The sequence below is a fragment of the Siphateles boraxobius genome, unplaced genomic scaffold (genome assembly GCF_051911475.1).
Source record: "Siphateles boraxobius isolate OS27281-9 unplaced genomic scaffold, OSU_SipBor_1 6, whole genome shotgun sequence".
NCBI lineage: Eukaryota > Metazoa > Chordata > Actinopteri > Cypriniformes > Leuciscidae > Siphateles > Siphateles boraxobius.
The window spans coordinates 37,351,207-37,378,032 of record NW_027509186.1 but is presented as its reverse complement, the minus strand read 5'-3'; the positions used below and the strand labels follow the sequence as shown (position 1 = coordinate 37,378,032).

Here is a 26,826-nt window from a genome sequence, read left to right as displayed (position 1 = left end):
GAGAAGCCTTATGTGTGTTCTCTCTGTGGAAAGAGTTTTCCAAGACTGAACAGTTTTAAACTGCACCAGAAAACACATAATGACGTGAGAGATCATGTGTGTTGTGACTGTGGGAAGAGCTTTACTAGAGCTGATTATCTGAAACACCACCAAAGAATTCATACGGGAGAAAAACCTTTGCAAGTGCTCATATTGTGACAAGAGTTTCACTCATTCTGGATCTCTGGAATCAAACGAGCAAATTCATACTGGAGAGAAGCCTTATTAGGCTACTGTACTCAGTGTGAGAAGAGTTTTAGACATTCATGTTGTTTTCTCAGTCACATGAAGAAATGTCATAAGTCAAGGGTTTGAAATTAACGCCAAATTCAAGTAAAAATAGCCTGTGACGGGTAATTCTGTCGAATCACTTGCAAATTTGGCAGGTTATTATGTTTGCTCACTTTGCTGGGAGAGTTTGTGTAAGCCAAATCTGCACAGATTTAGTGCAAATACTCAACTCATGATATATTAAATACAGCGTATTGCACAGAATCTGCTCATATTTGGCTTACTTGAACACACACGTCACTACGCAACAAATAAGGGCATGCTTGTTCATTTGCATTGAAGCAATAGTGAAGATTAAAAACCGTTTGGTTAACAGAAGACACATTGCTATTTTCCAACATCCTACATTTTTTTATGTTATTTGTACTGTATTGATCTGTCCACCTAAAACACATTTTTGGTGATGAGGATGGGTTGAGTGTTATGTTGAAATATTGGTTTGTTTAGTTTGTTGTATATTTTTTTAGTTTTTTTCTTTCCTCGTTTGTATATTTCATTTATGTGTATCTTTCTTTTTAATAGTTCAAAATAAAGATAAGATATAAAAAGATTTAAAATCCAAATTGTATATACACTCACCTAAAGGATTATTAGGAACACCTGTTCAATTTCTCATTAATGCAATTATCTAATCAACCAATCACATGGCAGTTGCTTCAATGCATTTAGGGGTGTAGTCCTGGTCAAGACATTCTCCTGAACTCCAAACTGAATGTCAGAAAGGGAAAGAAATGTGATTTAAGCAATTTTGAGCGTGGCATGGTTGTTGGTGCCAGACGGACCGGTCTGAGTATTTCACAATCTATTTTCACACACAACCATTTCTAGGGTTTACAAAGAATGGTGTGAAAAGGGAAAAACATCCAGTATGCAGCAGTCCTTTGGGCGAAAATGCCTTGTTGATGCTAGAGGTCAGAGGAGAATGGGCCGACTGATTCAAGCTGATAGAAGAGCAACTTTGACTGAAATAACCACTCGTTACAACCGAGGTATGCAGCAAAACATTTGTGAAGCCACAACATTCCCAAACCTCGAGGCAAGGCAAGGCAAGTTTATTTATATAGCACATTTCATACACAATGGTAATTCAAAGTGCTTTACATAGAAGAAATTAAAATAATCAAAAGAAATCAGAATAATTAAAACAGTTTAGAATAAAAGATAAAATACAGAAATAATCAAATGAAATCAGAGCAATTAAAACATAAAATAAAATACAGTGCAAACAGTCGGACGAACAGTGGCACAGTGCTCATTCAGTAAATGCACAGCTAAACAGAAGTGTTTTGAGTCTGGATTTGAATGTGACTACTGTAGGAGCACATCTGATCTCTTCTGGAAGCTGGTTCCAGCTGCGGCTGGCATAGTAGCTAAAAGCATACTCGCCATGCTTAGAGTGAACCCTTGGTATTTCTAGCTGATGTGATTCTAATGATCTGAGTGATCTGTTGGGTTTATATTCACTGAGCATATCTGCAATGTATTTAGGTCCCTAGGCCATTGAATGATTTATATACCAGTAATAATACTTTAAAATCAATCCTAAATGTAACTGGCAGCCAGTGTAAAGACCTGAGGACTGGTGTGATGTGTTCATATTTTCTGGTTCTGCTCAGAATCCTAGCAGCAGCGTTCTGTATGAGCTGTACCTGTCTTATGGTCTTTTTGGGAAGGCCAGTGAGAAGTCCATTACAATAATCCACCCTACTGGTGATGAAAGCATGCACAAGTTTTTCTAAGTCTTGACTGGAAACAAAGCATCTAACTCTTGCAATATTTTTCAGGTGATAGTATGCTGATTTAGTTATTGCTTTGACATGACTACTGAAACTAAGGTCTGACAGAGACACACCCAGATTCCTGACTTGATTTTTAGTTGTTTGACCCCTAGACTGAAGGTATGCGGTCACCTTGAGAACTTCATCTTTGTTTGCAGTTTGCAAACCGACTGTTTGCACTGTATTTTATTTTATGTTTTAATTATTCTGATTTCTGTATTTTATCTTTTATTCTAAACTGTTTTAATAATTCTGATTTCTTTTGATTATTTTAATTTCTTCTATGTAAAGCACTTTGAATTACCATTGTGTATGAAATGTGCTATATAAATAAACTTGCCTTGCCTTGCCTTGCCTTGTTTCCAAACGCAATGACTTCAGTTTTGTCTTTGTTTAACTGAAGAAAGTTTTGGCACATCCAATTGTTTACTTCATCAATGCATTGGCAAAGGGAGTCAATGGGGCTGTAATCGTTAGGCGATAGGGATAAGTAGAGCTGTGTGTTGTCTGCATAGCTGTGGTAAGCGATTTGGTTCTTTCTCATTATTTGGCTCATTGGGAGCATGTACAGGTTGAATAGGAGTGGCGCAAGAATTGAGCCTTGAGGGACTCCGCATGTCATGGATGTCCACTCAGACTTATGGTCTCCAATACTCACATAATAACCTCTGCCTCCTAAGTATGACCTGAACCATTTTAGGACTATCCCAGAAAGCCCGACCCAGTTTTCCAGCCTGTCAAGAAGTATTTTGTGATCGACAGTGTCAAATGCAGCACTGAGGTCGAGTAGTACCAGCACTGATAATTTGCCTGTATCAGTATTTAAGCGAATATCATTTATTATTTTTATGAGCGCGGTCTCTCTACTGTGGTGCGGTCGGAAACCAGATTGAAAATGGTCAAAGTATCCATTCGAGCTTAAGAATTTGTTCAGCTGATTGAAGACAACTTTTTCAATGATCTTGCCTATGAAAGGAAGATTTGAGATCGGTCTATAGTTGTTTAATATGGTCTTATCCAGATTGCTCTTTTTCAGGAGGGGCTTGACAACAGCAGTTTTCAGGGAGGTCGGAAAACTCCCAGAGAGAAGTGAGGCATTTACCACTTCTAGGAGATCTGCTTCTAAGCTGTGTAACACATTTTTGAAAAAAGATGTGGGAAGTGCGTCAAGGGCGCAGGTTGATGTTTTTAGGTTCTGTACGGTTTCTTCCAAAATTTTGCCATCAATTTCTTCGAAATCAGACATAGTGGCTACTTTCTCAGGCTGTTGTCTGATCTGCCTGACCCCAGCGCAACTCAAGGATGAGCTGATCACCTTTCTGATATTATTGATTTTCTCAGAGAAGAAAGAAGCAAACTCACTGCACTTTCTCACTGAGAGCATTTCACTGGGAATCTGGCTTGGGGGGTTAGTCAGTCTCTCTACAGTAGCAAAAAGAGGGCGCGTGTTGTTTATATTGCTGTTTATAATATTCGAGAAGAAAGTCTGTCTAGCTTTGCCTAGTTCCTTATTGAAAGCATGGATGCTGTCTTTGTAGATGTTATAATGGACTACAAGTTTTGTCTTCCGCCACATGCGCTCTGCTTGTCTGCATTGTCTTCATATTTTGCACTGCTGTTGAGTTTCTCCAAGGTGCTTTTTGTCTGCCACTCTTCTTCCTGACTTTCACAGGAGCAATATCATCAATTACACTCTTAACTTTTGAGCTAAAAGAATCAAGGAGAAAATCAACAGAGCCAGCAGATATGCTTGGTGTTAAAGATATAGCCTTCATAAATAGTACACTAGTGTTCTCATTTAAGCATCTCTTCTTGACAGACACATATCTAGCTTCAATGGCAGGAGAGATCAATATATCAAAGAAAATACAAAAATGATCAGACAGGGCTACATCCTTAATAACAATTGATAAAATGTTTAGACCCTTACTGATAAGTAAATCTAGAGTGTGTCCACGATTATGTGTGGGTCCATGTACATGCTGAGTCAGATCAAAAGTTTTTAAAACAGTTTTGATTTCTTTTGCCATATTGTTTTCTGCATTATCTATGTGAATGTTAAAATCTCCAGCAATGGCAAAGCAGTCAAACTCTGAGGAAATTGTTGATAACAGTTCTGTTAAGTTCTCAGCAAAAGCTGGAGAGTATTTTGGAGGCCTGTAAACAATGATAAGTAAAATGCATGGAGCACCTTTTAACACAATACCCAGATATTCGAAAGACGGGTAATTCCCAAATGATATTTGCTTACATTGATAGACATCTTTATAAACAGCAGCTAAATCTCCGCCTCTTCTGACAGCTCTGCAGACACTCATAAAAGTAAAGTTAGGAGGGGCTGTTTCATTAAGGACTGTTGCACTGCAACTTTCTTCTAGCCAAGTTTCATTTAGCAACATAAAATCCAGGTTGTATGTGGTTATTAAGTCGTTGACTAAAAGTGATTTATTTTTAAGTGAACGGATGTTTAAAAGTGCTAACTTAACAGTATTACTTTTTGTCCCCACAGCAATCTTAGTATGTCGTGTAATAGGCACCAGATTAGATGGGTTTGCTATACGGCTTTTGAAGGCCTTAGACTTTCTATCATGTAATCGAACAGCAATAGAAAAAGATACAGGCACACTGGGTTCCCGCTTGTTCTGTAAACATTTGAGAAAGTTATTGTTATCATAGCGGGGACCCGACACATATCACTGAGAGCTGGTATCAGTTGTTTTTGGTTCACCTCGAGCCGCTGGAGGAGGGTGTGGGCCCTGGTGCTGTGGCAGAGGCCGAAGAGCTCTCACAGGGGGAGGGAGAGGGCGAGCTGGGCCCGTAGCCTTTGGTGGTTGTGGGGCCTGGCGTTTTTTGGTTGGTATCTGGGGGCTCGCAGCAAAAGAGTGGGATAGTCTAGTTCCAGCATGCACCAGTTGTTCCATTTTCTCTGAGAAGCACAGAAGTGGAGATGCTGGAGAGAGTGATAACGTTTCCGGTGAGAGGGATTGTTGCTCTGGTGTTATTGGAGGCTGTAATATGCAGTCCTGGTTTCCCTGGCTGTTTTCCAGAAAGTCGTCCTTAGGTGCTGTATCTTGGAGCAGTGCTGGTATGTCACAGTCTGTCTGTGGTGAGCTCTGTGGGCAGGGCTCAGCTGAGATTGTGTCCGTGAGCAGTGGTTGATGTGGCTGAGTGGTGTTATCACTGTCCTTGTGTGATGTGTCAACCGCATGTCCATTCAGGTGCTGAAGTGAAATCCTGTGGTCATTCATACTGTATCCAGGTGTGTGTGTGCCATTCAGGTTGAGTGGATTGGCACACATAGCAGAAGGATGACGGAGGGAGAAGTAGATATTGTCCTTTAGCACTCTTGAACCAAGTTTGTTTGGGTGGTGGCCATTCTGTTGAAACAGTTGCCTCTGACTCCAGAAAATATTGAAGTTGTCAATAAAGTTCACTCCTTTTATATTGCAGGTTTTTTGCAGCCATGTATTAAGCCCAAGCAACCGTGAAAACCTGTTTGTTCCTCTTGCTGGGAGTGGTCCACTGATTAATGTTTGAACTTTCAGTCTTTTAAGTGTTTCAAAAAGTTCATTGAAATCCTTTTTAAGAAGTTCCGACTGCTCTTTATGAATATCATTCTTCCCCACATGAATGATGAGTCGATTTGCAGTCTTATGTTTCATCAGAATGTTCTCAAGTTCCCTGTTTACATCAGATGTTGTTGCTTGTGGAAGGCAGCACGTTGTTGTATCCCTGCTATTAATGTTTCTGATTACGGAGTCGCCCACTATCAGAGTCCTGGGCTCGGCTGCACTGTGAGCTGAGTGCCGCTGTCTGGTCGACCTTAACCCCCAGTTAGCATCAGTGTTAGCTACTGGCTGATTCAGTCTGTGTGCGATCACATTCATCACATTTGGGGATTCCTCATTCATTAATACTTCAAATCTGTTCTCAAGATGTATAGGTGGTGGTAGGAGACCAGTGTTTGCAGTCCTTGTCAGAGCCGTATCTGGGGTAGAGGATGCTACTGCAGTAATATGTGATCCTCGTGACAATCTGATGTCTCGAGTGCCTTTGGGTCTCGCACCCTGTTTGTGCCATCGATTAGTAAAACGATCGGCTTGTTTCTCTACACTCAGTATGGCCTGTCGAGAAACACTAGATTCATGGGACTCACCGGCTGTATGCTGAGGACGTCCATGACGAAGCTCTGTTGTGTGTTCCGTCTGGTTTGGTGGTCCCGCAATTAACTTTGTTTCAAGAATTGCAATCCTTTGTAAAAGTCTGTGGCAGTTGGAGCAGCAAGTAGATTCCAGAGGAGGCATTTTCTTATCCTTATGAATGTAGGCAGTTGTGTTTTCTCTTCCCCGGAATGTAAGCTTTCAGTGGGAGGCTGGTCGAATAAAATAATTCTGCTTTTTTCTGTAGTAATCCAAGTGTTTGAGCACTGTGCTGATTTGCTGAAGTTAAAATTAGATGATAAAAGGAGATAAAATGTAGAAATATAAAAGCAATAGAGCAAAGCAGTAAGCGAGAGCGTCCGAACAGTAGCTGAGCAGGAAGTAGCTTTTTCCGGATGGGCTACAACAGCAGAAGACCCCAACTGGTACCACTCATCTCCACTACAAAAAGGAAAAATAATCTACAATTTGCAAGAGCTCACCAAAATTGGACAGTTGAAGACTGGAAAAATGTTGCCTGGTCTGATGAGTCTCGATTTCTGTTGAGACATTCAGATGGTAGAGTCAGAATTTGGCGTAAACAGAATGAGAACATGGATCCATCATGCCTTGTGCAGGCTGGTGGTCGTGGTGTAATGGTGTGGGGGATGTTTTCTTGGCACACAGCATTGTTTCTGACCATGTCCATCCCTTTATGGCCACCATGTACCCATCCTCTGATGGCTACTTCCAGCAGGATAATAACCCATTGTAACAAAGCTCGAATCATTTCAAATTGGTTTCTTGAACATGACAATGAGTTCACTGTACTAAAATGGTCCCCACAGTCACCAGATCTTAACCCAATAGAGCATCTTTGGGATGTGGTGGAACGGGAGCTTCGTGCCCTGGATGTTCATTCCACAAATCTCCTTCAACTGCAAGATGCTATCCTATCAATATGGGCCAACATTTCTAAAGAATGTTTTCAGCACCTTGTTGAATCAATGCCACGTAGAATTAAGGCAGTTCTGAAGGCGAAAGGGGGTCAAACACAGTATTAGTATGGTGTTCCTAATAATCCTTTAGGTGAGTGTATATCTATATATATATATATATATATATATATATATAGATAGATAGATAGATAGATAGATAGATAGATAGATAGATATAAGCGGTGATGTAGTTAGGCTGGCTCTTTTCTTTTTTTGGCTATAGAAGTTATTAATGGCCGGTAACTTTTTACTTTTAACTTAAAAAAATTAGTAGCCAAATTGTCTGGTGAGTGAAAAAGTTTCAAACCCTGCATAAGTCGTCACAATGAGCAACATTTAGTTTTCATGTATTATACTGTTAAGTAAATTTTGTGAATTGAACAAAATATGGAGTTGCTCCCAAAAGAACAATATCTAGTTTAACTTTGTGAATTTGGTGAAATTCTTAGAGAACTAGAAAGACTTGTTTGTAGTCTGACCAGGGAACTAAAAGAGTGTTTGAAGCTTCAGAAAATAATTATTGTAGTGTAAATAATGATATGTTTCTTTCTTACTGGTTAGTTTGCAAAATTGTTGAATTAGATATATTAATATGATTTACATATGATTAGCTCCCACATTGTGTTTTGACAGTACATGCAATTATGAAGAACAAACCGATCTAATAAACAAAACCATTTATCTTTAATCAGTGTGGTGAAAACTTTACAATCAATTTTACAATTGATTTTCATCATCAATTCTGAAAAACACCTGAAGGTTCATGCAGATGAGAAGTTTAATGTGTGTTTGTGGAAAGTTTTTTTCACTGGTGGAGCTAAAAATTAATTATTTTGAATTATATGAATGAGGATAAATACAAGCATGTATTACAAAATCAAGCAACATATACATGCAAAAGTGTTGTACCTTATCAGTCGGTCACTCTCGACGGCAACTGGCTGGGGTGCCACGTACAACGGACATGCAGTGTCAGGGGTGTGGACGGGCCCCCAACTGAGCTGCTTAAAAAGGCTGCTACAGGGCAGGGACGTGCTGGTCCGTACGGACAACATTGCAACCGTTGCGTACATCAACCGTCTGGCGTCTGGAAACTCAATGTGTGGTCATTGGACGGGATGCGGAGGTTCTAGGTGACTTACCCCCAGAGGTACTTAACACCATCACTTCGGCACGGGCACCGCCTACAAGACGTTCTTACGTCTTGAAGTGGAACCTGTTCGTCAAGTGGTGTTCTCTCACCGAGAAGACCCCCTGAAGATGTTCGATAGGGTCCGTGCTTTCTTTCTTGCAGCAATGGTTGGAGCGAGGGCTTTCTCCCTCCACACTCAAAGTACATGTTGCCGCTATTTCAGCATATCACGACCACAGATGGCAAAACAGTAGGAAAGCACGACCTGGTCGTCAAGTTCCTTAGGGGGGGAAAGATGGTTAAATCCTACTCGACTCCCCTCCATACCCTCTTGGGACCTTTCCCTTGTGCTTTGAGCTCTCCAGGATGCTCCCTTTGAGCCTTTGCAATCAGCAGACTTAAAGCTTCTCTCCATGAAGACTTTGCTGCTGGTTGCACTGGCCTCCATCAAGAGGGTAGGGGACCTGCAGGCATTTTCGGTCGACGAATCGTGTCTAGAGTTTGGGCCGGGTGAAAATTACGTTGTACTGAGACCCCGGCCTGGCAATGTGCCCAAGGTTCCTACCACTCCCTTCAGGGACCAGGTAGTGAACCTGCAAGCGCTGCCCCTGGAGGAGACAGACCCAGCCCTGGCTTTGCTCTGTCCCATTACTCTTTGTCTGTTACGGAGGCCAAAGGGTGTCTCCAAGCAGAGGATGGCCCACTGGATAGTGGATGCCTATCAGATCTTGACATTCAGACCCAAGAATGTGAAGTTCCAATTTTATTATTAAAGGAGCATTTCACCCGTGGGAACATTCATCTTTATTGAAAATGGGTCATATATGTAGTTGAAATATAATACAATTTTCGAATTTGGTGCCTTCTTGTCCGAGTAAAGACAGAAAGTAACTTTGGGGGGGCGCATAACTGAAATTTTTTGTACTGAAAACCACAACTCCCACAATGCCCACATTGCACAGCTCTGCAAGCCACTCCCACTAATCCAGAACAACGCTGAGGAGGTATCCGCCTATCAGATTCAGAGAAAGCACTCTACCGTCTACAAGGCTGGGTGCCGCCAGAGTTTGAAATTCATTTCACAGAAAAAAAATCTAGTTTGTTGCCGAAATCATTATTGAATTACTCCTCGTTTCTATTTATGTTGAATGTTCAGTCCGAACATTGTAATGCAATTTGGATTTGCAAAATAAGAATAAAAATATGTAGGCATGACCATTATTTTGTTATCTATTATCATGTAAGGTAACAGAAGGTTAGTAACGTTAGTTCCACTGATGGAATGTTGGTCGTCCAAATTTATCTAACATACACGTGGAATAAAACACTAATAAGGAAAACAACGTAAATGTGAACCATTTATTTCAATAATGATATCAACAAAAATAATTACGTTAACAATAAAAGTTCAACAATACAATAGTAACAACAATAGTACCTACTGAGCTTCCTCAACTTATTGGTGCCTGTAGTACTGGCACCGACACGAGCGACACGACCAGTCCGCCTCAACTCGAGCCAGTCTGGGCTCCTCGTCCGCGACAGGCAGGTCTTCTGATTTGGCTGATGGAGGAACAGGGCTCGGCTGCTGCTGCTTCTGCAGCCGATGCAGAAGACCTGCCTGTCACGGACGAGGAGCCCGCACTGGCTCGAGTTGAGGCGGACTGGTCCTGTCGTTCCCCAGACAGGGGAGGATCTCCTCTTTCTTGTCGGCTCCATTACCAGGAAAAAGGAAGAGTCGCAAGAAGCAAACAAATCCAAAAGGGCAATCCAAAACAATAAGCAGTCTAGTCCAGATCCAAAAATCCAAAGCAATCCAAATAATCTTATCTAATTAATATAACAAGACTATAATATAGCTACTATAATTAATAATAACAATATACTATAAGTATTCTAACTTGATATAATGTAATAATATACAGCCCTAACAAAACATATGACACAATAACGACAATGACAATGAGAGTTCTCTAACTCTCTGACTCTGACACTACTACAACTGCGTCTGCTACTCCTGACAACACCCACAAGGTGGCGCGAGTTTCGACACTCAAACCGAACCGATGACGTTTCCACACAAACCGAGGCCTCGTTTGTCATTAGTCACATGATTTTCACGTTAACAACACAAGCCTCTAATCGCGGCTTCATCTGGCACGCCCATTTTTTCTCGACACAAGCTCCGACGCCTCGGTTCAAATGTCACATCACTAGTCCTGGACTCTGGTTTATTATTATTAGAGTGTAATAATATGTTGGTAGAGTGTTTTCACAGACTCTGTTTAGGGCTTCAGACTAATTGTTTTTATTAGGAAATAATACACCTCCACTCGCAGTCGGTAAGAGAAAATATCTCTTAAAAAAAGTATATTTTTTAGGGGTAATTTTCCCTCAATAGAGCTCGGGCGTAGACGTTTTGGAATTGTGCATTGTGGGTAACAGCGGCCATTTTAGAGGCAACGCAAAGGCCGGTGTGGTGAAGAGATGAGTCCCACCGAAGAGATAGGTCCCACCTTAGGACCCAAGCTTAGGACCCACCTTAGGTTCAAAGCACGTTTTATGGGTAATCGCTTTAGTGCCTGGTTACAAATCAGACACAATCACTTTATTATAGAAGTCGGTTGAATTACGTTATAACGAGTCATTAATGTTTTTTAACTTATATGTTTCATATACTAGTGTATAACCGAAGCTATTGATTGTAAATTTAAACATTTCTCGTTCTTAGTGTTTTTTAGTTAGCTTACATAGTAGCATATCATACAGCTATCCGATGATCGTGCTAGCTGAGGTTTACCTGAGCTTATACTGCCTTACCGTATTCACAGCGATTCGAAATCCAATTATAATTATGTCACTATTTTTATCGTAATAATCAGCGCAATATGTAGTACAAATTGTGTTATTAATAGAACCATGTAAGTTAATAATGTTAAGTTGTGTTTATTACTATTTTTCTTATTGACTGTTTATCCATTTAAACAAATGACAGAATGTTAACTTAGCTATGTTTTGTGTGTACTTAGTATAAATATTAATTGGATGTCTAGCCTTGATTACAGAACAGTGTAATACAATTACGGAATCACAAATCTTAATGTAATCATTATCAAACCCCTTAATTCATATAATAATCTTGTATTTTTATCCTGATTAATGAAAGAAATTGCATTTTCAGGTTTTGCGACGTTAATTTATTTGTTATTAAGCATTAAGGCATAATATACATTTTTTTTATTACATGCATGTCATTTTGTGTACTAATTCATATGATTTATGTCATAATTATTTCTTAAAACAGAACATCATACAACATTCAATGCAATAAAATTAGTGAACCAAAACTTACAGGCTATAAAATATAATATTTTGATTAAATTACACAATACAGTACAAAATGAACAACTGAATTATGAGATATAATGGATTTAATTTTTATTAACACAAAACTACAAGCAAAATGCACATAATTTTTGGACATTTATATAGCTTTTTAAAACACACAACAATACAAAGCAGCTTTAAACAGACATAATGTAGTGTGTCTTAATTTTTTTTAATACTTTTGTGATAGTCCTATGGCTATACAGTGTGAAGATTAAAAAAATAATAATGTTGAGTTAGCTGTGTTAAAAATGTTTAATGAACTGTAAGGTTAAAGTTTTTTTTTAGGTCCATCCTGGATTAACTAATGAGACCCAAATAGATGCAGTGTCTTTTGCTGTATGTAAAGTCAAATCTGTAGTTTGAAGTCATTCATATTGTATGTGCAGTCAATTCTTTGTGGAACCATCCTGAGGCCTAGATGATGCAGTCTGGTGAGATGTGGCGAGGCACCTGAGACCATGAGATGACACCATGAGACGAGGAGGCTGTGGTACTTTTTGCAAAACACAATAAAATGCTGTAGCACGTGCATTTGTACACACGCAAAGTCTGTTGTGCTTTGTAACATCACTCACTGTTTTTACTTAGATGGGCAAACTGGAAGGCACAACGCAGCAGGCGTAGTTAGCTCGCTGAACCTTGTCGTCATTTCCCCTTGGCATGATTGGGTCGTGACTTGGTGGACGAGGAGGCTGGACTGGCTGAGGAACTCTGAAAAACACACAAACATGCTGTAACGTGCATTTGTACACACGCAAAGTCTGTTGTGCTTTGTAACATCACTCACTGTTTTTACTTAGATGGGCAAACTGGAAGGCATTATTTTAATATATATATATATATATATATATATATTGCCCTTTCAATCGACAGTGTGCAAAAATTAGAATTACACAATAGAATGCATAAGAATATACAGAACAGGTGCATAAAAGAAATACAATACAACAAGAAAAAAAATAGGCCTAGGTTTTGGTGTTTTTTGTTTTCTAAATCATATTCTTCTTTAATACAAAAAAATATTTATTGAATTCTTCTTTTTCATCACTTTAAGGGCTTTTTAGAATACATAAGCTCATTAAGAAATGCACAAAACCTTGGTTTCACCTTCAAGTACAAATTGTTGTGTATAAAATGTACCCAGTGTAAATCATTTCTAGTGATTTACACTGGGTAAATCATTAGAAATGATTTCAGCTTTGTAAAGCATAACCACTTCGATCAACTCTGAACGAGAGCTGAGTAGTCCCTCTAAAACGGATTGTACCGCCCGCGGGCGCCACCTGGCTGCGAAAATATTCATTATCATATTTTTCTAAAATATTGCCTTAACACAAAATAGGTGTCATTTGAAACTTTAGAGTCTGAACTTTACAGTGAATGTAGCCAATTTGAAAAACTCCTAAGTATTGCTGAGTTATTTGCTGATAAATATTATTTCTTTTTTTCATAATCTATAAAATACTTTTTTGTACTATGTACTGCAATGTGTCAAAAACATCATGCAGCTCATGAAACATTCACAGATCGATGAAAATGGCACATCATTTTTTTACAGCATATTATTACAAGGAACAATTTTAGGAATTCAATTTAGGGGGCGTCAATAACTGAACAAAAAGGCTGTCTTGGTTTCAAATGCTGTAACTTTTGATTCCTTTATCCAATCCCCACTAAATTTTATCCAGATGCAGCTCTCGTGTAGAGGGACTTCACCAAAAGTAATTTTCCTCCTACCTTATTTCCTTCCTGAGTTATTCCATGTCAAATAAGAAAGATATGCAAAATCATAATAAAAATTATATATATTTTTTTATCTTTTATCAGCAGTTTCTCGGCAGTAGAATGTCCAAATGTAATGTAATTTATATTTTCAAAAAATTTGAAAAGTGTTCTATCAAATGATACCTACCTTTTGACTCTCCTTGTTATAGTTTTGGAGTTATGAGTCTTTACTTTTATGTGTGTCACTCAGACAAAACAACTCTAAAAATGGCTTCAGGGCTTAATGGGGTTAAAGCAGCATTTGAGGTAGCATTGTTTTGACCCTAATTACAAGTTTCCAGCAGCTTGTTGACCGGGTTGTCCACCCAGGTTGCGTTCCTCAGACATCATAGATTTCATTTTTATATGACAACCTTTTACAGCAGCCCATGTCTGCTAAACCCCCTTTGCCCCCTGGGTAAACTGATTAAAAGAAGATGTGATCACTGATGTGGTGTTGCTTTTTCTCAACAAACAGAAAAAGAAGTCGTGACATCCCATTGCCAGATGTTCTTCAGTCCTAAAAGTAAAAAAAAAAAAAAAAAAAAACACACACAAACAATTCAAATGAAGTTGTTTTACAGGAGAGTCGGGTCAGCTTATGTTCTGCATGATTTAAAGCAGTGGTGGGCTACTCTGGCATCCTCAGCATCAACTGTCCTGCAGATTTAGCTCCACCTCAAACCCACCGGCCTATAATTGTCTTTAAGTAATCCTGAAGACTTTGGTCAAAAAATGTATGTGTGCTTGATTAAGGTTGGAGGTAAACTCCACCTCAAAAGGAGACCTAAAAAAGGGACTGAGTTGCCCGTTCCTGATTTAAATTTACAAAGAAGCACAGTGCATTATATTATATACACATTGAAGAATTATATATTTAATATTGCAGTAGGCTACATCATATTAGCTAAGTACAGAACAAAAACTTTTTTTTTTTACCTATATTATCAACAGCAACCTGCTTTTAAAAAGCTCTTTTAGAAAGGCATGGTCTCTTTTGAGCCTTTGTCAGTAATGTTTGATTTCTTTCAAGATAACTCTGAAATTCTTCCCATCCCATACATGAAAAAATACATGACGTGTTGATGATATCACGTTTTATATATTATAGGCTATATGAAATAAAATGACACAACCCTGTCTCTTTTTTGTTAAATTTCAGTTTTATTGATGAATAATAGCCATTAGTAAAGTATAAGTAGACTAAAAGATATAAGAAGCTATACAAGTCAAGAAATAAAGCAAGTTAAAAGATTCAGTCAAACTAAGTCAGCAGGCTACAACGTTAAAGTTAAATAGCCTAAATATATAAAGTTATGAAACTTCACTTTGCCCTCAGCCAAAACGATTTGCCAGGGAACAAATCATAGATTAATGAGACTAAAGATCGCCCGTTAGATATACACAAGCCGAATTATATCTCATGTTTAACCACTATACTAGAGACAGCCAGCTGCAAAAGTAAGAAGGACAAGCCGAGTTAAGGCTGTTCCAGGCGGGTTACATGAGCGCTGTGCGCCCGGTGATCGCCTGGATCTCACAACTCTGAAAACGTCAGATCAAATTTTTAAATAGGCGCTATCTTTATAAATAAACCACAGATTTGACATGTAAACAACTACATTCCTGACTGAAAAACTATTAAAACTACATTTCGTGACAAAATAAAAGTAGTATTTTTAAATTTTCGCTGCCTTTCTCCTCTGCTATTAACAAGCGCTGTACAAATAAATGTATTATCTGTTGGCAACAAAACGCTTTTATCTTTTATTTTTATCTTATCTTGCACTCTGGGGTACTACCATAGCAGCGGGATTTGGCATTCTACATATAGCTAAAACCATAGATATCATATAGAGACTAGATGCCCTATTGGCCGCTGTGGCGCAAGAAATGCGGCCGCCATCTTAAACCGGTCATACTTCTATTTGCGTTGCATAGCAGCAGTAGATGCCAGAGCACTGTGCAGCATATTCCTGCTCAAATCGGCGGACCATCACTCGGGGATTACTTTTCACAAGTAAGATTTAACATTACCGTACTATTGGTTGTATTTTGTGAACAAAATATTCAATGTGTCCTGTATCGTAGCTACGTGTATGACCTTTGCAGCAAAAAAACCCGCGTGAAAATCAGTTCGGTATTCAGTGAGATATGATTAATTAAATGCGCTGACAGCTCATTGCACCTGCCAAACAGATTACACTGAGTGGAGCGGGTGACCGGTTTAAGATGGCGGCCCCACGGCTCGGCCGCGCCAATAGGCAGTAGCGGTCGATAGGGCGTCTATCTATATGATGTCTATGGCTAAAACAGCTCACGTTAGCTACAAGTTATCGCGAGAACATATTTAGATCAGGCATACTACTGGCATACTAATGGGGTCCTAAGGTGGGACCCATCTCTTCTGTCGGACTCATCTCTTCACCACACCGGCCCAGAGGGCGGAGCCTCACGAGCTCATACTCTGTGTCAGGACAATCTCATCTCACGGAATGATAATATCAAAACATAAACTCTCAGTAGCCGTGTTCATTTCGAACCGGAGTCGGACAATAATGCCCACAGAGCCAGGTAATATATGCTGTATGGAGATAGAACAGGTATAGTCTAGTTTAATTACGGTTATAAATATATATTATTTTTCCATCTTGCTTTTATCAACTATTAGTACAAGCCTGATGTTGCAGACCGCGTCCGAATGTTGGCCAAAAATATAATGATGAGTTCAATGAAGTTTATTGCACATCACACAAAAGATGAACCGTCAATTTCACTCCAGAAAATCACTGTAAGGGCTGAATAAACACTGTATAAGAAGTTCGCATTAAAGGGACAGTTCACCCAAAAATGAAAATTCTGTCAGTAATTACTCACCCTCATGTTGTTCCGGCCCTGTAAGACCTTCGTTCATCTTCGGAACACGAATTAAGATATTTTTGATGAAATCTGAGAGCTGGCTCACTCCTCCATTCTAGTCCATAGGCTTCCTCAGGGATTGAAACTTGCAGGCCCCGAAAAGTTATTAAAGATATCGTTAAAATAGTCCAAGTGACTACAGTGGCTCAATTTTAAGTTTATCAAAAGACGAGAATACTTTTTGTGCGCAATAAAACAAAAATAACGACTTTATTTCAACTATTAATTTCCTTCTCTGTGGGCCTCGAGTCAGTTCACTAGTGATATAGCGCAGTTCTTCTGTTGATATACGTCACACGTATCACACACATGACCAGCGTCGGCCAATAATGAGCCTACGTGTGATGTATTACTACGTTATCACACTAAGCTAACTGACTAGAGTTGCAATTGAAATTATTCAACCCCATTGCAAATCATTTTTATTGGCAAAATTTAAGACTTTCAGTTGTTTACAATGAACAAATCAAACAAAAGTAGTTGAAATAGCTCAATAGCTCAAATGTTTCAGCTGAAAATGCAACTTTTAATGACTTCTGCAAAATTATTCAACCCCTTCATGGCAAGCATCTTCAGTACTTAGTAGAACACCATTTTGCTGTTATGACCTGCTGCAAACAAGATGTATAACTAGACACCAGCTTCTGGCAGCGTTTCTGAGGAATCTTAGCCCAAATCCTCATGAGCAATGGCCTCCAGTTCAGTAATATTCTTGGGTTTGCGTGCTGCAACCGCCACCTTCAAATCCCACCAGAGATTTCCTATGGGGTTCAAGCCATGTGACTGTGGTGGCCACTAAAGAATCTTCCAGGACTTCTCCTGCAACCAAGCCTTGATGGAATTTGAGGTATTATTGGGATTATTGTTCTGTTGGAAAGTCCAATGACGCCCAAGCTTCAGCTTCCTCACTGATGGCATGACGTTTTCTCCTAGGAATCCCAAAACTTCTGTGGCTAATTTATATGATTTTGAATTGGAGCTGACCTTTCATGTGATTTTGGGTCAGTAGTCTTGGAGTTTGGAGTAGTCATGCGTGAGAAGAGAACGGCAGCGCCTGATCACACAGCTCTCACTCACATTCTCCGTCTTCATTAGTTGTCGATCTCTGTCAGTCATATCTAATACTTTGTTAGACAGAATGCGAAATGGCAGAATGGCATGCAAAAAAGTAAAGAGTTTGCTTTTATATTATTTGTAACAGAAAAGGCAAAATATCAATCAGGCTAAAATACTTTCTCATTTACCGTCAACATTCAGCAAATGCGCATCTACGTCATTTAAACAAATCTCTGAATATCTAATAAACAATTAATTTCACAAACCTTGCAGATTTAATCGAATCCAGCTGTGACATCTTGTGTATTGTGCATTTGTAGCCGGCATAAACGTGTTCCTGCGAGTGACGGTCGGTCCGTGCGAAGTGAGTGAATGCGAACAGAAGATCAGCTTCACAGGAGACGCGATCGAAAAACTTTAAATCCTTCATTTTATAATATGCTGTGCTATATCCAGTTGCCCACTGTGTCATATGTAATATGTAAAATTAGCGTTACCTTTTCTTTCATTTGAAAAAATATGATTACCAGTCTGCACAAAATTACCAGATTACTGAGTGCCCTGTTAGTGTGTTTCCTTCCTTTTTATTCACATATTCATATATTTTAAGACAATTACTTTATTTGTGAAAAATACTGTAATAGGATTGCAGATTCAAGAAGTTGCCACCTAAAGTATAAGCATGTTTCTTTATAAACATGTATGCATGTATGTATGTATGTTTGACCATATATAAATAAATATATATATATACACATATATACACATATATATATATATATATATATATATATATATATATATATATATATATATATATATATATATATATATATATATATATCGGCATTATATCGGCCACCCTGCTCTCTTAGGGGGCTTTCACACTGGCAGTTTAGTTCGGAACGGGGCACGGTTCGCATGAAAAATCGCTAATGTGAACGCTGTCATGGGACCCGGGTGCGCACTGGGGTACCGAACCCGAGACTACCTGGAGGAGGTGGTCTGAGTTCGGTTGCTCCCGAACCGTGCTGCGATTCGCGTGTATGTGAAAACTACATGGACTCGGGTGCGCACTTGTTCAGGAAGTAAAGTATCCTGCGCATGCGTTTTAGTCGATTATGATGTATTTAGTTAAATAAAACACACGTAAGGGATGAAGATTTACCCTGGATACGAGCAAGAGTGAGTCTGCAGTGTATTCGCGCATAGTGCGTGCAATCAGGGCAACAAATTAATGGAAATCCACTGTCTCCTCAAAAGAGTCCATTTGCAAGCAGCGGAAAAACAGCTTATGCGAAACACACACACACAGTTAACCTGGGTTGTTTACTCAGCTATGAATAATGGCACCAAATTAATAAAAAACACAATATATTGACCCGCGTCGTGTTTTCTATCATGCGCCGTGCACGTTTGCAATGACGTAAGATGCACACAAACGCACCAGAGTTCGATAGAATCAAGTTGAGTGTGAAACCAGACCAACGCTGCGGGGGGCGCCGGGAACAAACGCGCTCGGGCTCGGACCGCAGCAAACGAGCCCAGTGGAAAAGTTTTATATATATATATATATATATAAAACATTGAAGGACCTGAAGGACCCCCAACACTGGACGTTTTCTTTGTCTCCCTAATCAAACACACCTGACTCAACTCATCAGCTCATTATCACATATATTCCCATATGATAATGAGCTGATGAGTTGAATCAGGTGTTGAATCACAGTTTATTATTATGAGGTAGCGCAGCGCTGTTTCACTTGGTCTAATGTTACACTATCACACTGAACAGCATTTAAATGTGTGTTGAAAGTTATTATGTTATTATATGTGTTAGTTCGTTTGCTATATGAAACTAGCAGTAAGCTAGATCAACATTAGAATAACATACTGATCATATTCTAACATTTCATCATGTTGAGCTATATAACATTGATTTGTTTTATGTACATTTGCTCACCTGTCTAATAAAGTATGTGCAAGAGCGGTGTCGCTGTCAAGCTGTGACTCGTGAAGCTCCGTCAACTCCAAGTTAGTCGCGGACGTGGAGCTCTCGGCATCTCAAAAACGCCACACCGATATTGATCCTCATTTTAGTTCTACTTTTTTGTTCCAAAGTCTGCTTGCCATGGTCTATAATGTTTGAACGAAATAAGAACAGTGTGCCGCTAAACGTTACGCACTACGCAGTTGTCCACGTCTGTCGCCATGGTTACGTCATGCTATGGGAAGGGATTTTGGGATATTTTATTACAAAATTCGTACATATTGTACCTTTAACTTGTTCACAAAGGTCGAGGGTGGGTCTTTTAGACAAATGGTCTCCTGCTCTCAAAAGGTGTAACCTCTGAATGTAAATTTCCATTGTTAGCACATGTTTTCATGTGAAAGAAGTTTCTGTCTGAAATGCACCAAAAGGCTCGGCGCGTTTTGTAACTCAAAATTAGCCAGTGATGCTGAGTGATGCATTTTTTCAATTTATTTGCCAAAATTATTAATGATATTTATTATAGGCTACAGGTTTATTAAACGTAGCAACGTTTTATGTAAAATTCACATTAAAGAAGACATTTCACAGTTTCATTCATGGTGAAAACATGAAACGTGCCATAGTTTAGTGGAAGATTGCTGCCATCAACTGCAAAACAAACACTTTTGCTAGTGCTCAATGAATAGTTTGAGCATGAATAACATTTGGACGATGACATCACTGTTTTATCCAGAGCAGCTATATATCAATTAACTAAATTAATAATTTTTTTACAACAAAAATAAACCATCACTGAACATACTTAAGATGGATTATGACACTATTTTCTTCTAGATCTGCTGTACAGGAGAAGCAAACTTTGTTGCATTATTTTCCTGTTATTACTGTAAAGCTGCCTTGAAATAATCTGTATTGTAAAAAGCACTATAAATATAAAGGGGACTTGACTTGAATGCTAGATGTAATGCTCTTGCTATTTGTGTTTAGGCTGTAATGTATAAATATATGAAATGGCCTGTGATGCATGGGACACCAGGTAAAATCTTGCCAAGTTAAATACTAAATATAAAATGTTTGATTGTCTTTTTGCTAGCTAGCTAGTCAGCTAACTAGATAGCTAGCTAGATATCAGGCTGTAGCATAGTTTTAAAATATTGTCATTCGGTTTTACCAAAAGTGTCATTCGGTAATACCGAAAATTTGGTCATACCGAATGACCTACTGATTGTACCGAATGACAGCAATGTATGTAGGTCATATTTGTACATATCTGTAATAAATAAATACATTTTTTGATTGGAAATGTGGAGAGTATATTATTACATCATTTTACTTTTGCAGATGCCTTTATCAAATAAGGAAAAAGCAGCTCGCTATTGGGAAAGGATCAAAGCTGATCCTGTTAAAAAAGAAGAGAAAAGTATAATTTCTTTTTATTATTTATATTATTTCATTATTATTATATTTATATATATTTTTATTATTAATATTATTATAATACTATATATAGTGGTAATTGCATCACAACACTGTTACAATGCATACAATCGGCTCTATTTTGCATTTAGTAACTAAAGAAAACTGAGTGATTAACAGGAACACCTGCCAATATTATATGATTAGTATTATTATTATTATTGGGGAAGTTAACAGATAATATTGAATGGGCACGAATGCAATTTAAGCCCTCTAAATCAAGGAGCATCTCAATAATTAAAGGCAAGGTAGTAGATAACACATTCTTCATTAATGGTGAGGCAATACCAACAGTTTCTCAGAAGCCAGTGAAGAGTCTTGGGAGATGGTACGATGGGGATCTAAAGGACACAGTTCGAGTGGGAGAAGTTAGACGACAAGCAGTGGAAGGGTTGAAGAGCATAAACAGCTGTGCTCTACCAGGCAAACTAAAACTCTGGTGCTTTTAGTTTGGTCTACTGCCAAGGTTGCCGTGGCCACTGACTGTGTACGAGGTTTCTTTGACATCAGTGGATAAGCTGGAAGCGTTAATAAGTTCATACATCAGGAAATGGTTGGGAGTTCCACGCTGCCTCAGCAGAGTAGGACTTTATAGTAAAGGAATATTGCAGCTGCCAGTGTCTGCTTTAACCGAGGAGTTTAAGTGTGCCAAGGTCAGACTGGAAATGACTTTAGCAGAGTTACGCGACAAATGTGTAAGGGAGGCAGCCCCTGTGGTAAAAACTGGTAGAAAGTGGTCAGCAAAGAAATCTGTAGTAGAGGCAAAGGCTGACCTTCAAATTGGGGATATCGTGGGACAGGTACAGCATGGAAGAGGGGGTTTTGGGCTCAGTTTAGCTCCTCCTAAATGGCACAAGGCAGGCCCAGCTCAAAGGAGGAAGCTGGTAGTCAACGAGGTGCGAAAGCAGGAGGAGAGGATGAGATGTATAAAGGCTATTTCCTCGGCCAAGCAGGGAGAGTGGATGAGATGGGAGAGTGTGGAACAACACAAAATGGGCTGGCAAGACCTTTGGTCAATGGAAGAGAGTAGGATCAGTTTCCTTATTAGGTCAACATATGATGTTCTCCCATCACCGCAGAACCTAAACCTCTAAGAAGGAGAGGATCCCTCTTGTCCTTTATGTTCATCACCTGCCACATTAAGGCACATTTTGACAGGATGTAAGGTGGCTATTAGCCAGGGTCGGTTTACTTGGCGCCATGACCAAGTCTTGTGATGTTTGGCTTTAGCATTGGAAGGCAAGCGTAGTATGACCAATAAGTTGCCACCTGTTCTAGCAAAACATTACACGCAGAAGACAATATTCCTCCGCCCAGGCGAGCAACCACCAAGAAAAGGTGCTAACACCAATTCTCGCCCAGGACAACTGGAAGCTGCTAGGGACTGGAAGATGCTGGCTGATCTTGATCAACGGCTTATTTTTCCACCTGAGATTGCCACCACTAACCTACGACCAGATATTGTTTTGTGGTCTGGATCAGCACGCATTGTTCAACTGATAGAGTTAACAGTGCCATGGGAGGATGCGGTAGATGAAGCATATGAGAGGAAGAAACTGCGGTATGATGATCTGGCCACTGAGGCAGAACAGCGAGGATGGAGAGTCCAGGTTTATCCAGTGGAAGTGGGTTGTCGAGGTTTTGTGGCACACTCTACAACCCGGTTCCTCAGAGACGTCGGATTCAGTGGCCAAGAGTTGCGTCGCACAGTAAAGAACTTATCTGAAGCAGCAGAAAGGAGCAGCAACTGGCTGTGGTTGAGACGGAAAGATTCTAGCTGGCTGTGTACAGGCCGCCATGCTACGGTTTAGTAGATTTCTTGAAAACTTGAAGAGTCTGTTGGTTTATTTGTATAGGTTGTATAGAATTTACATTCATTACGTTCCTGTGTATATTGCGTGAATGACGAGTGGTTGGGCAGATATTGTGTTTTGCGGTAGGTGGTATGCCATACGGAACCGTTGCCACTGAAACTGCATATTAACGCACCAGTGGGGCTCGACAGCCTTAGTCAAACGGGATGGCGCGTATGGTTGGGTTGCGGAGAGATTGTGAGATTGTGGTTAGGTCTCAGCAGCAAGAGGGATGTAGAGGTCAGTAAGCTGGGCTGAGTTGAGTGGGGGACGGAGGGGGGTGATGCCAGAGTCACTGTCGAGCCCTCTTGAGGTGTCGTGGGCTAGTCAACGAAACACTGAGGACGGAAGGTGCCCACTTGAAGACCCTAGAGATGTTCACAGGAGTGAACCTATTCTTGCAAGAATTAATACTTTTCTTTTTTATTAATTTGACTCTGAGTGTCTCTTACGCAGTGATGATGTTTAACAGAATTTTTGCCACAACAGCACAGAGTTCTCTGTTATAAACCATAGATATCAGATCAAACAGCGCTGACGTGGAAACCAGGATGAATGAACAAGTTATAGAAGATATAAAGTCCACAAATCAGCAAAATTCATCATGGATTTAATATAGTAACACTAACTGTAACTATGGTATTGTGACAGACAATAGTCAGACGCTGACGAGTTCTACACATCTTTTTTTACACTTCAAAAATATAATATCATATTTAAATATTATTTTTAATGAGATGACCGAAAAAGATGGTCTCCATTTACAAAGTTAAAAGTTTCAAGATTTAGGAAAACTCACACTTATTTAAAAATATATATATTTTTTAAATTACCATTGTAACCAGTAGGTGGTTGCTGAGAACGGCTTTATTAGCTATGTTCACTCCCTAATATCTATTTTTTTCCTCGTTTTGCTTTTAAATTAATATCAAGACATTATGAATGATAATAATTAAAGTTAATTTTATCTACACGTCAAATTAAGCTCAGTGCTTTATTGTTAGCCCACATTATCACTTTCTGTAGAACTTAGTGGTTCCAGTACTGCTGTCCTCAAATGTTAGTCTGGAGCCCTGTGAACTTAAAATAAAATTGCACATTGTAATATATGGACTATGGGTTATGTATATTTATTACCAAAGCATTTGTAAGTAATACAGTCAAAACAGGGGAAAATGTTCATTTTCAGCCTATGCTCCTAAAAAAAAAAAAAAAAAAAATCAGTTATGGGTAGGGTGACCACCCGTCCCGCTTTGCGTTACCGCACAGCATTTTCACCCCTTGTCCCGCATATCTCATATTGAGAAAATGTCCCGCATTTTCATCAGTCTGTTGGTTTTTAATGATCATATTAAGAAAACGTTCATGCGTTCTTTGCCTTTTTAAGAAAGCATATTATTTATTCTTTTTGCGGCATAATTTTTCACTAATATTTAACAGCGCTCCGTCAGAAGTACAAATACAACAGCCGTTTTTAAAATCCTATCAAATTTTTGAAAAGAAAGGAGTAAACACGGTCACTAGTAGGTTGTGATGGCTGCCAATCAAAATGTGGAGAGGTGATTCGTTCCATGTGTTTCTGTCAGAAAACAAATGGATAATTTGGTAAATTCAATTTTAAATTTAACAGAATTTATCAACTTGTTATCTGCTGTGGTTGTTTTAATTCACATCCTTTCTAAAAAAATATGAACGTTTTTGGTTTAATATATAAGACCGTCAATTATCTAAATTCATCTTGGTTTATGTTCTATTTGTTCATTATTTATTTTGTTGGATTTTAGCTGGATTTTAGCCAGAACTGTTTCAAAAATAGTTATCTGCATGATGCCTGCCTTTGGGCTCAGTGATGTTGAATTTAAATGTCATGTAAAATAAAGACATGTTATGTTACATTGTGATGTAATGGTGTTTTCTGGAAGGGACTAAAGAACAAATAAATTTTATCAGCTGAAAGGCAGAATACAAATGTTTTTATTAAGTTAAATAAACATTATATAACAGTTTCAGGTTATGTTTTAGTGTTGGAAACATGTCCCACATTGTCCCACACAAACTTATAATTGTCCCACATTTGGTTTGTTTGATGGTGGTCACCCTAGTTATGGGCTACAACAGCGTTCCTAGTAAAAACAGTTAGTCTGGAGCCTTAAACGGAGTCTGTGAAAACACTCAACCAACATATTATTACACTCTAATAATAATAAACCAGGACACACAACGCATATCATTACATTGGCCCTTAAACACACAAACTCGAAGAGCTGGTTAATGTTAAACTCTGTAATCTGGTAACATCTCTCACCTGCAGACTGGAAATATATGGCATTCGAAGAAAATATTCCACATTTGTCCTTCATTCACAATCGTTAACAGCGTCACTTTCAGTCTTAAAGGGACAATATGCAGGAATTCCGTTTTTTGTCAAACATCGACCTCTAGAGTCGCTGTGGAGTACTTGTATTTAACGTTACTGTCGTAAATACCAGTCACGCAGAGCGTCTCTGCACTCACGGCCTGATACCCCCCCCATAGTAGCATATTTGCATCCTTGTTTCGTTTCTGAATCTACCAGATTGATAATTCGCTACTCTACTAGCATTACTTGATTCATGAAGATAAATGGAGGACCAGATAGATTCCGTAACATGGCCAGGCAGACATCACATTCGAAAAAATAGAGATAGTGTGCAAGCAATATATTTAACTTACTAGTCCAAAAGCATGACGGCCAGGTCAGCATCGGTCGGGCACCCCTCCTCCTCATTTACTCACGCCCGCGAGCGAACGCTGGACCAATATAGATCCTCGTCCGGACTTTTATTTTGTCACTCTCCCTTTTTCTTTTTTTAGTGTCCTCTGACAAAACCTTTGCCTTCTTCCTTGTAGTTGTTGGTTCGGCCATAACGAAAACATACAGACGGCAATCAAACACTAGTTGAGCTCTCACGTCAGAATTTGAGGAAGTTGGGGATGGTGGGGGAAGTGACGTATGCCGTAAAGCGGTCGAATTTTGTAGTTCTTTTTGTGCTCAGGTGCCTACCCGCAACCCGAAGTTACATAGTGCCAGTAAAAGCGATAGAGACACTGTCAGGCTATGGCAGACGTACAATAGGTTGTATTGTAAGTTGATGTACCATCTCAAGGGTTTTGGTAATATATTATGAAGGTTGAAAAACTACATAGTGTCCCTTTAACTGGTGAAAGTTTCAGTTCGTCTCTTCTCGTCTCTCTCGCTACTTTCTTCTACGCATCGTCAGTGCAGACTCAGAGCGTCATGTTTCTTAAAGGGGCCGCAAAGTCCCCGTGAACCGGAAGTTGCAATCGACTTTATTTTCAGTGTTGTGGCATATTTCCAAGAGAAACGGAATGGGCCATTCCACCGAATAGGTGACATTTACTTGTTGTAATTCTTTAAAATTAAACTATGTTTTATCTTTTTTCACCACTGAATGTAATGCTATATATTTATCTATTCAAAAATGCGTATTGGTCAATCTCAGGGAACTTTATTTTTTTACAAGGTTTCTAAGCAGAAGATTGACGCATGTCTTCTTAGTCCTGTTACTGAAACTCATGTGCCATTTAAAAAGCATGTCAATTAGTTCCTTTGTTTTCACCACAAGAAAGTGTTTATTTTAAAGAAATTGTTGTTTATAAGTACAAGGTGTATTTTAATAAAAAACACAAAGCCATTTTTTTCATTTTAAAGAAGGCCGGAGGCTCACGTTTATAATTTATTTTATAATTTAATTTATTAAACAATTGTATAAAAGATGGACCAAACAAAACTGATTAGAAAACTTGGTAAAAGGAATGAACATTGTGTAACAGGAATGAGTGTGCATATGTGTGTGTATGAGAGAGAGTGTACATGACTGTGTGTGCATAAGATTTCTGTGTTGAAGTGATATACTATGTGTTAGTAGTAGCTACTTCACAGCGAAGGAGGTAGAAAGAGAAAGAAGGAGAGAAAGAGAAGAAGAGAGAGGGAGGTA

General features: G+C 39.0%; 2 protein-coding genes across 2 annotated transcripts in view; one reads left to right on the top strand and one right to left on the bottom strand.

The window, feature by feature from the left end:
* The window catches only part of LOC143716529 (uncharacterized), a 204,952-nt gene that overhangs the window by 49,461 nt on the left and 128,665 nt on the right, over positions 1-26,826 (top strand). The gene's annotated exons all lie outside the window — the stretch shown is intronic.
* LOC143715439 (uncharacterized) overlaps positions 1-26,826 on the bottom strand; it is a 266,032-nt gene that overhangs the window by 183,980 nt on the left and 55,226 nt on the right. The window lies entirely within an intron of this gene.